At 40.9% G+C, this 11,157-nt stretch overlaps 1 long non-coding RNA gene across 1 annotated transcript; it reads left to right on the forward strand.

The window, feature by feature from the left end:
- The first annotated feature begins 542 nt into the window (after window positions 1-542).
- Window positions 543-10,000, forward strand: LOC141408721 (uncharacterized). Its single transcript, XR_012425034.1, has 2 exons — window positions 543-883; window positions 5,806-10,000. It is a non-coding gene; the product is annotated as an uncharacterized lncRNA (long non-coding RNA).
- Window positions 10,001-11,157: the final 1,157 nt, after the last annotated feature.

The following is an 11,157-nucleotide window of genomic DNA, read 5'->3' on the forward strand; positions in this document are numbered from 1 at the left end:
TATAAGCAACTGGTTTATCAACATATTAACAGTAATTTTCAATCAGGGTACTAGGGCAATTCTAATTTTCTACTCCTTTTTAAAAAGTATTTCAAGCATTGTACAATGATTGTTTCTATACTATCTATAATCAGTAAAACAAAAGCACAGTTTTGAATAATGATAATGTGTGCCTCTCAGGACTGCTGTAATGACCAACAAGATGACGCACCTGAAGGAGCCCTATAAAGAGTAAACCCCTGTATGTACATGAGGATCCATGTCTTCCTGAAACTCTGCATCTCTCTTTACTAAAGCATCTCAAAATAAGGGGAGTAATTCACCCTGAGGCCCCAGTACCCTGCAAAGGTCTCTGGCAGGCAATTGGTGACCTCCTTGCAGGGTGGCATCACAGCAATCTCCCAAGGACACCTCTTAGCTCTCTGCCTCGTGCTTCCTGTTCCTTCAGCCCTGCTGTCCTGTCCTGGTCAGGTGCTGATCACTTCCCACCTGAATGACCATATCAGCTCTATTCCTGGTCTTTCTGTCTCCTGGATCCCAGTCTCTTTCTTCTACCATGCTGCAGCCAAGGTCACTGTTCTGCTGTGCACCTCTGACCGCATCACTCCAATGTGGTTGCCACAGGAGACAGTTTGAGCTTGGTGTAGAGTACAAAGCCATGCATGATCTAAACTCCATCTAATTCTCCAAGGACATTTCCTGCTTCTCCTTCACATCTGGAAAAACAATCTTGGTCCCAGTCAAATTATGTTATGTGAATTCCCTAAACACTGTTCTTTTTTTTAGGCCTCCATCTTCCTGTGTTCACCCAGCAAACTCCTCGTCAGCCTTTCTAGGCATTCTCTATGGAGCTGACTTCTCTCCACCTCCCATCTCATACCCAGTGAGTATTTTGTAACACAGGCAATACTTCTAATGCAGGATCACTGTTTTTTTTAAAAAAAAAAAAAATTAAGCTGTATGTTTTATTTAGAATTTATGAGTTTTTCATCAATGTTCTCTTTTGGTTCCAAGATCCAATCTAGGTTCCACATAGCATTTAGGAGTGCTTTACTTTTATCAACTTATTTCATCCTTATAGTAACCTATGAGGCAGATACCATCATTTTCTCCTTTTCACAGATGAGGAGACTGAGACACAGAGAAACTAAGCAATTGGTTGAATCTGAACCCAGTAGCCTGGCTCCAGAGCCTTTGTTCTTAACCCTTAGGCTGTACTGGTTTTCACACACACAGAAGTACCTGACATTCTAATACACCACTCTAATTTTAACTTTTATTTTTATTTCTTTTTCTTTATCTTATTCCAATAAAAATTCAATGACATTTCTACAAGGGCTTCTTCCCAAACCTTAAGGAGTACATAATACATGCAAGTGTTAAAATGAGAAGTTGGACCAATTGCCTGAGAACAGTTTGAAACCATATCACATCTTATGTTATTATTATGTTTGGTTTCTACTAAATTGAGTTCATTATTTGTGTTTACTCTCTTATTACAATATCTAAGAATTATAATTATGGGGCTTAAAAAAATTAATGCATCATAGGTATATATATTTTGGGGATACATGTGATATATCGATACATGTATCCAATGTATAACAGTCAAATCAGGCTAACTGGGATATCCATCACCTTAAACATCTATCTTTTCTTTGTGTTGGGACCATTACAGTTGTTCTCTCTTAGCTATTTTGAAATATACAATAAATTATTGCTAACTTTCATTTCCCTATTGTACTATCAAATACTAGAACTTATTCCTTCTATCTAATGTATTTTGTACCCCTTAACCAACTTCAAGTACAGTCTTCACACCTCTGTCTTCTCCATCAAACAAGCTCCTTGAGAAGATGTCTCGCTCACCTTTAAAACCTTGCCTCTTCTTATGTATCCAACAGTCCAGGGATTTCTTAACATTTTCTTTAATGAATTGTGCCAGAATTCCTACCCCCACCCCTGCCCATGGCATATGCAAATCATACCTACATTTGCTCTAGCTGCTCTATAATGTTGACTTCACAAAGTCCCCAAGCATCCAAGCGATCTCTCACAGTTGTCATTTGGAGGACCAGGGAGCTTTTGGGGGAAAGCAGAGCCCCTGAATTACCAATTCTGACAACTTTCATTTGAGCCTGGGGCTCCCCATGCACACAGACAGTCAGCATATGATCGGAGAAGAAATAAAAGTATGTTTCTATTAAAACCATGTTCCTTAAGTTGTCACTCTGAATTTATATTCCTCTGGCCCTTGCCAAGTTGGCTCTAGGCTCCACTCTGTCCTGAAATTAGAGCATTCTTCTCATAGCCCCCAGGAGATGCCTACAATGCTTGAAGATTGAAAACAGAGCCTGAAACATGGATTTGGGAATTTGTGGAGTCCAAAGAATCACTCACTGACCTATATAACCTGCCCCAGATAACCAAGCTTCCCTTTCCACCTCTGATTAGAGCTTTGTTAGAATAGAAAAGTTCACTGCTTAAATAATAGTCCCTCTACCTGAGAGGATAGGTAGAAAATCTACCCACTACCTATCCTGGGGGGAATCAGACAACTTGGGGTAAAACAAAGCGCTACCCATGGCCAGTGGGTTTGGTCTTTGGGCAGAACCAACTACAGGGTATGTGTGCATTTAAATGTTGAATTTTGTAAAAATGAGCAATTATTGGGCACCTACTATTTGCAAACCCTCTTGATGGTGCTGGTGAAGGATGAAGGGTTAGCAAGAAAGTCACTGCCTTTAAACTGCTCATTTCTACTGGAGAAAAAAGAGTTGGATCTAAATGGCCCTGCCTGATAATAGAATGGGATAAGTATTTGGAGCCTTAGAAAGTGCTATGTGTGTGTGTCTATGGACAATGTGGGGTGGTAGAAGGAGCGCAGGTTAGGCAGCTAACCAAATACAGGTTCAAATGCAAGTTTAGCCAGTTACCTTAGATGAAGTACTGCACATTTTAGAGCCTGTTTCCTCAACTGTGGGAAAGGGTCTGCAACAGTCCACTTCACATAGGAGTTATATGGAAATGAGACGAGATCCAGCATGTGCGCTCCTGGCCTGCAGTAGCTCTAGCTCCTCTCCCTTTCATTGTCAATCAGCTGACACCCGATGACATCGCCAATAACCCTGGGCAAACACTCACAGAGCCCAGGAGGAAGTGTCAGGCAGGGAGGCCAGAGCCTGCCGAGGGGAAAGCTTTTACCTCATTCTTTCGGCTTTTAGAGGCTTCCCTTCCTGTCCAGTGACCTTGAGACTGTGTGTTCTTGGACTTAGCAAATTCTCTGTCAGTTCATTTGGATGAAAATTTCTGTTAGCCTGAGAAGTTGAGCTGGGTTCACTCAGAGTGGGAACTGAGGAGGATTGCTGTTGTGAGGGCTTTGTTGTTGAGGCCCCCCTGCTTCTTGCCAGACCACAGACTGTGCAAGAAGAAGAAAATGAACAAGCTGGCTGAAAGGTGGCTTTTTTCACAGAGGGGCTGCTGCCCTGGCCTGTGGTCTTGAGCGGTGCAGTCAAGCTTAGGGAATCTCGGCTCAGACTTCTGAGGGAAGCACACGCAGCAGCTGGGCCATGTCTCCATGTCTTCTTTCATTTCATATGTAAAGGAAAGCAAATTTCCAGATCTCTCTGTAAAGAGGGAAAATGGGCCTCTTTTCCTTTTACAGCATGTCTTACCCCAGATTTGACTAAGCATAAATAGTGTACTATTATCTTCTTAAAGTCAGGCATGAGGAGTTTAAACAGCATAACAGACTGACTCTCAGACGACTAGAAAGTCAATGTTGGCTTAATATCTAAGGACTGGGAGGTTTTGAAATAGCTCTTTAAAAGTCTCATGACTCAGTGTCTTCATCTTTCAACTGGGCACAATAATATCTACCCCCTACCCAGGGTTAGTTGTAGACTATATAAGTTAGGGTTTACAAGGAAACTGTCACATAGCAGACCCTCAATAAATGTTAGCTCCTCTCACAACTCCTACGCCATGAGACATTGAGCACATCATTTAATGAATGTTAGAATTTCTCTGTTGCAAGATTAAGCCCATTTGCCTTGCTCTTTCTACCTTTCAAGGCTGATTTGAGAGGTTAAAGTGATAGTGGAATGAATGTACTTTGTAAATGGAAAGCACTAAGGCAAAATCAGATTTATTGGGATAGCTCTTTTAACCATGTGGGAATGACTCAGGAGAGGAGAGGAGAGAGTGTGCCCTTATTAAAGACTCACTCCTTCAATCACCCCTTAGATCTGAGGCCACTTTAGAAGGTCCCACCTTTGCTTGGACTTCTAAACTAATCAATTTTTATCAAAGAGCTGGAGAAAAGATTCAGTTGCTGTTGAAGTCAAAACCATGTTGGCTACAGGGCCAGTCTCCAACCCTTTAAATGCCATAAAGCCCCAAAGAAATAAAAACTGGCAAAGCCTGATGCCAGCTACATGATTAACTGGACAAAGCCTATGCACTCTAAGCCATGAGATCAAAGAAAATATTCTTTCCAACACATAAACCCTCTTAGAGAATTGGAACATGATTCATCCTAACAAGCCACTTAGGGGTCAGGTAAGCAGACCATCCCCTGCCTGAAGAAGTCCCAGACAGGAGAGTGACGGAGTCACACTTAAGGACCTTCATATTCATAGGGAAGATGTTCATGACCCAAGACCAGAGCCCAAACAGCTAATTTCCTGAGAAAATCCTCCATGTATTTGCAAACTAGTGAGATCCTTGAGGGTAAGGGTGCCTCTGATTCAGCTGACATTCCAGTTTCTAGTTCAAAGCCTCACATCTATTGGATCCTTAGGAATCTAGTTTGTTATGCTTATGTCAGAAAAAGTCTGCACTATGAACTCATAACTTAGCCCTAACTCACCTACCGAGGCTCCTCTTACCCTTTATCTTTCCTATGGAAGTAAAGATAAATGAACATAGACAGATGTGCTTGCAAGCCCCCTCCTGAAATAATCAAAGAGGCTCAAAGCCATCGGAATAGGAAGATGACTAGGATACCTGGCATCATTATTTCTCTCTTATTAATCAGGAGGTGTTACGAATCAAATGTTTGTGTTCTCTCAAAACTCATTTGTGGAAGTTCTAATCCATAGTTGATGGTATTTGGAGACACAGCCTTTGAAGGTGATTAGGATGAGGTGAGGTCATGAGGGTGGAGTCCTGGTCCAATGGAATTAAAGCTCTTTTAATAAGAGACACCAGAGAGTTTGCTCACTCTCTCCCAGGGATAAGCACCAAGGAAAGGCTATATGAGCACACAGGGAGCAGGCGGCTGTCTGCAAGACAGGAAAGCCCTCACCCAGAAACCAATAATGTTGACACCTTGATGGACTTTCAAGCTCCAGAATTGTGAGAAAATAAATTTTGACAGTATTTTTTATGGTAGCCCAAACTGACTAAGACAGGAGGAAAAGAGAATTCTTCCATAGCATTTGACACCAACCTCTTCCCAGTTGTTCGAACCAGAAACCTAGGAGTCATCTTCGATTCCTCTGAAGCCTCTGTCTTCCTCACCTAAGCAATTGCAATGTCTTTTAAAAAAATCTCTCTCCAACCTGATTTACTCTGTATCAGGATTTCGCCAGATCATCGCCATCCCCAGAACATTTGCACTAGATCAGAATAGTTTCAAAAGTTCTCATCTCTGAGTTGTCTGGAGTACTTAGCACACATAACTGATGCAGACGTGTGGAAAGGAAGAAGGAAATAATGAATTCATTAACTCATATCTTGTGCCAGGACTGCATGACGTGTATAATCTCAATGAGTGTTGTAAATCTTCTCTCTTTGTTTCAGGCGAGGAGATGGAGATGTAGAGAAGGAAAATGACTTGCCTAGCATTGCATGCTGGTAAGAAGAGGAACTATCGGAAGATCTGGGTGTTGGTTGCAAATTCCATACTTGCTGCATTACAGTGTGCACAGTAATGACCATCTTGGGGCCGGGCCCAGGACAATAGCAAGTAGTTGGTGCTCAACAAAGAGTTATTATAGGAAGGACTCAAAACATCACCTGCTGACCAGGCACAGTGGCTCACCTGTAATCTGGATATTTTGGGAGGCTGAGGTGGGAGGATGACGTGAGCTCAGGAGTTCAATACCAGCCTGGGCAATGTAGTGAGACCTCATCTCTACTAAAAATCAAAACAATTAGCTGGGTGTGGTGGTGCGCAGCACCTTCGATCTACCAGGAGATCAAAGCTGCAGTAAGCTTGCTCATACCACTACATTCCAGCCTGAGTGAGACAGCAAGACCCTGTCAAAAAAAAAAAAAAAAAAAAAAAGACAGAGAGAGAGAAAAAAAAGAAAAAAAGCCAAACACTTACTGTGCCCTGTGCTGGGTGATGCACCATGCCTCTCAGCTCAACTGAGTACAATAGTATTACCTGATTGTACAGAGAGTTGGAGGTTAAATTTCTCTTCTTTTGAACATATTTTATCATCTGGAAAAAAAGAAAATGAAAAAGCTAATGTTTCATAAGGATTAGTAGAAGGTCAGACAGCTGGTACATCCCAAACCCAGGTTTCTCCAACTCCAAGGCTGAAGATTTGGACTTGGGACTTTGTCAAGCATCCATCCTCCTGGAAGGCACTGTACCCAAGCTAACTAAACATTTCTCTTTTTCCGTGTGGCTGCATCTCTGCTGGAACTGAGACTGGTGGTTAAGGAGGGGACTTAGAATCCACTTATCTTCTGGCTGCTGCTCAGCTTCATGTGCTGCATTCCCCCTCAACTACCTGGAATCCTGGAATTCTGTGTCCTGAGGGCACTTAGGAGAGAAGAGGGGCATGGTTGGATGTAATGCGACACCCTGGGCAGGCTGCTCTTCCAATTATCATGTAGCCCCAGATTAGGAGTTCAAGAAGGCACCCTTGGCTCAATGCAATTTCCAAAGCCAGGCAAGACCCAGAGGGAGAAATTCTCTCTAGAGGGCAACTGAACTGAGTACATTTGGAAGCAGCGGGTGAGCTAGTTGCTATTGAGCTCAGACCGTAGAATTTTAGAGATCTGGAACTTGCCATTAGGGTAGCCGGCTAAGAGGAGCAGTATCCTCAGTATTTACCTTCTGACTGCTGGTGTCCACAGCGACAGCCAGGGCTCCAGCGAGGCTGCAAGCGCCAGACGGGTTTTCCCTAGGAAGCTGGAATAACCAAGGCTTGCAAAGTTAAAACTAAAATAGCTCACATGTGGAAGGTACAACTCAACCCTTTAGGTGAATGAATGATTCACAGCATGGAGGTGGGGTTGGCTCTGCCCTTTCATTTTCAGCTATCTTCAAGTCCCTGAGGATACCTCTTTTCTGAATTAAAGTCAGGAGAAAAACATCTAAATTATCTTATTCTCAGTTGTCCCGTAGTGCTTTTTCCAACCCTTACCAAAAGACGGACATCTTTCTTATAAATGGCTACTCCCTTTGCTAACAGAAGGGGCTGCTTTCATTTCTAATAATGGCATTTGTGTTCACTGGGAAGCAAAAAAATACATTAAAATAGCACCAATTTTGGAATTACATGGTCTGAATTAAATTCCATCTCCATGCACCATGCTGTGCAATATTGGGCAAGTTCCTTTACCTTCCCGAGTCTCAAGTTCTTCACCATAGAATAGAGACAATAACAACAGAAGCTAAAATGTATTGAGCACTTCGATGTTGTAGATCCCTTTGAACATTAGAGGGGAGGTCTAGCCATGCAGCCTCCTTACCAAACTATTCACCAGGCAGTAACAGTGTGTCATAACAGCTACAGATAGTACTCAATGGCTTACATGGCATTTTTATATCAGAGCCTTCCTTTGATTTTTTTCAATTGTTCAATGAGATAGACCCAGTAGGGCTGACGATACTCACTTTGAAATGAAGAAATGATGCTCGGAGAGTTTAAGTGGCTTTTCTGAGGTCATCCAACCTGCAAATGAAGGAGATGGATCTGAAGGCAGGTCATAACCACAATGTGCTATGCATGTGCTATGCATGTGCTTTATAAGTTTCTCATTTGCTATTTAGAGTAGCAGTTCTCAACCAGGGACAATTTTGCCTCCCAGGAAACATTTAGCAATGTCTAAAAACAGTTTAAATTCTCACAACTGAGGGATGCAGGACTACTGCTTCTAGTGTGTAGAGGCTGAGATGCTGCTCAACATTCTACAATGCACACGTCAGCCCCTGGGCAGCAAGGAATTATCTGTCCCCAAATGTCAATGGTGCCAAAGTTGAAATACTATGATACAGAGTAAAGGACAAATGCGAGTTGTTTCCATTTTACAGATGATAAGACTGATAAGACTGAGACCTAGAGATCAAGTTACTTTCCCAGGGTCATTTAGGATATGGTGAAGCAGGGATTTAAAGTCAGACTATTTGAACCTACACTCCACTTCCTAAGTACTAAGCTATATTCTGTCTCCAAGGAAATCTGTATTTAATCTATTCAATAACCTTGGAAGGTAATAAAAAAATACATCCTTCAAGTGAAGAAAGTACATGTGGGGGCTTTGCCCACTCCTCCAGAGAAAATATAACCTTAATCTAAACCTGAGACTTCAGAGTAGGGCCTGTTGTCCCCAAAATAGCTCAGCCCTTTATTTTTGTTTTACCAAAGAATATACTTGTTTTATTCCAAAGGAAAGTCTAGTTCCTGCTCTAAAATGCCAATATTGTTAGTCCTAAATTCTAAATTCTAAAGAATTTAAATTAAAGAATTCATTCTAAATTCTAAAGAAATAGAAATGAAGGACCAAAAATGATGATTGACAAGAACATGACACAGGGCAAGAGGGTGAGGAGCCTGGGTCCCCAGAAGAATGTGCTCTCGGGCTGCACTGGTTCTCAGGGGAGATGGGACTCTGTCTACCATTGGAGGTCATGGGCTCTGACTTATTTGCACTGGAAGAAGGTGGGGGTTTACATAGATATACCTATATTCTCTATTTGACCAGAAGGAAGCCCCCCTTTTATCTCTGGATCACATGCCACGTGAGAGATCATTTATAGAATAAGCAGTTTCAAACTGATACTCTCAAGTCACCTCCCTCACCACCAATCTTCAAGTTCTGGCCTCCATAGCAGTAGTTTGAAAACATATCTCCTACTACTTCACATATATAAATGGCAGGCATGCTTAGGTATGGCATGCTTATTTAGGTATGTCTCAACTTTTATGAAACTGTAATCCATTGTGCAGGTAAAGACATACATAATCAAAGGCACTACAACAATCTCTACCACCATAACTTTTAATGACCGATCTGCCGTGTGCAAACACATGGGGCTGTGGATTATGTTCAGTCCCCAGCCTTGGATGCGTGAGATGACTGTCCCATGGGTAAGGGCACACGGAGCTAGCTGCTGGAGGAGACGCCATTCTAGATGTTCAAGGAGCCAGGGAATAGCACCAGGTGTGGTCAATCAGGTAGGGAACCACTGAGGAGGCCCAACTGTGGATCGTGTTGGATGGAGCTCCAAGTAGCAGCCCCAAGTTCTCCTTTCACATATACTGGATATCTCTTTTCACTTGTGGCTGATGAGATTTTTAGTGGTTTACTAGCTGGCTAAAGAGTGTCTTCTCTAAGAATGTATATCTTACAAATTAGAGCATCATCATTATTCTGAAACCTTTACATTAAGAAGTTCAGTTGGATTTGAAATCCATTCTTATTTTTACAAACAATCCAATATTTAGTGATAAAAAGGAAGTGCTATCAGATTTCTTAAATATAATTCCAACTGTAGAAAATTTTGAATTGTTATAAAAATGTTTAAAAGTTGTAATCATCTCTGTGTGAAAGGTTTCTGGTCTAGGATTAAGAATTTGAAGACACCATCATTAAAATATTGTGATCAGAGATTGTTTGCAGTCATTTCAAGCAGAAAGAATAATATTTTAAAATGCATATTAATAAAAGCAAGCTTAATTTGTCATGGGAAAAATTAAAACCATTTATTTGGAAGTTTTATATCAATTTAACATTTAATAAAAATGTTAAAACACTATGTTTTGTTGTAATTACATAAGATAAAGAAAAAAATAGTGATTAAAAAATTCAAGCCCCATATAGACAGACACCCCCCAGGTCCCCTCCCACCTGCTCTATTAGACTGGACAAATACTCTTATTTTCTCCGTGTACTATGGCATAAGAGTTTGGGAAGTACTAGTCTAGAGTACAGACTGGATATGCCCTGGTTTGCTAGCTGTGTTTATGTGCTGCCACAGCTAAACTCTAAGCTTACTGGGCTGGCAAGTTACTATTTATGCATCTTTGGGTATCCTATGATGTAATATAAATGAACCGATTCCTTTAAATGCTTGTTTCAGACATTTCTTCTCGTACATAGGCTCATGATTCAAACTGGTAATAACCACAATAGTAGCTACCACTTATAGAACACCTACTATATTCAGACCACAGCAATTACCGCATAAACATTATTCTGTTCTTTTAAAGAAAATATTTGATATTCACTAAAGTATATATGTTACATATCTGCCAGTTTCAAAGCTAATAATGTAATGAACCATTTAAAAATTATTTATAATTCTCGCCACAACCCTGTCGAAAGATGCATATTCATTGCTCCTTGTTTACAATGATAAAGGTGAAGTATGGAGAGGATAAGTCACCACCCAAGGGCACACTACAAATGATGCCAATTATCCCATTAATACTTGACCAAATGGCTTAGATCAGTATGTCTCTAAAATCTACAAATATCAGGCCAATGTAGGAATCAGAGACCTGAAAACTTCTCCCTCCAGTCACCAAGAAGAGAGAGACACAGAGAAAGAGAAACCAAAAAAAAGGAAAATATTTATATAGATTTGACAGATGTCAGGAAATACTACATTTAAAGTCTGGGAAATGGTCTCGGATCCCACCACAGCTGCTTCAAAAGAAGAAAAACATGAGGAGGGAGGAAAAGGAGAAAGAAAAAGAGAGGTTATAGCAGCCTGAGATGAACTCAATAATGTAAATTGGAATTCTGATCATATTCTCAAGTCATGATTTAACAGAATGAAATGAAAATAATAAAGCTATAGAAAAGAAATCCAATCACATGCAAATTTTTAAAAATCCATACTTAATTATGTGTCAGTGAAGCTATCCAAGAACATCAGCAAGATTTTCTATGACCGAAAACACAGACCAC

This window comes from Macaca fascicularis, chromosome 15 (genome assembly GCF_037993035.2).
Source record: "Macaca fascicularis isolate 582-1 chromosome 15, T2T-MFA8v1.1".
Classification (NCBI taxonomy): Eukaryota; Metazoa; Chordata; class Mammalia; order Primates; family Cercopithecidae; genus Macaca; species Macaca fascicularis.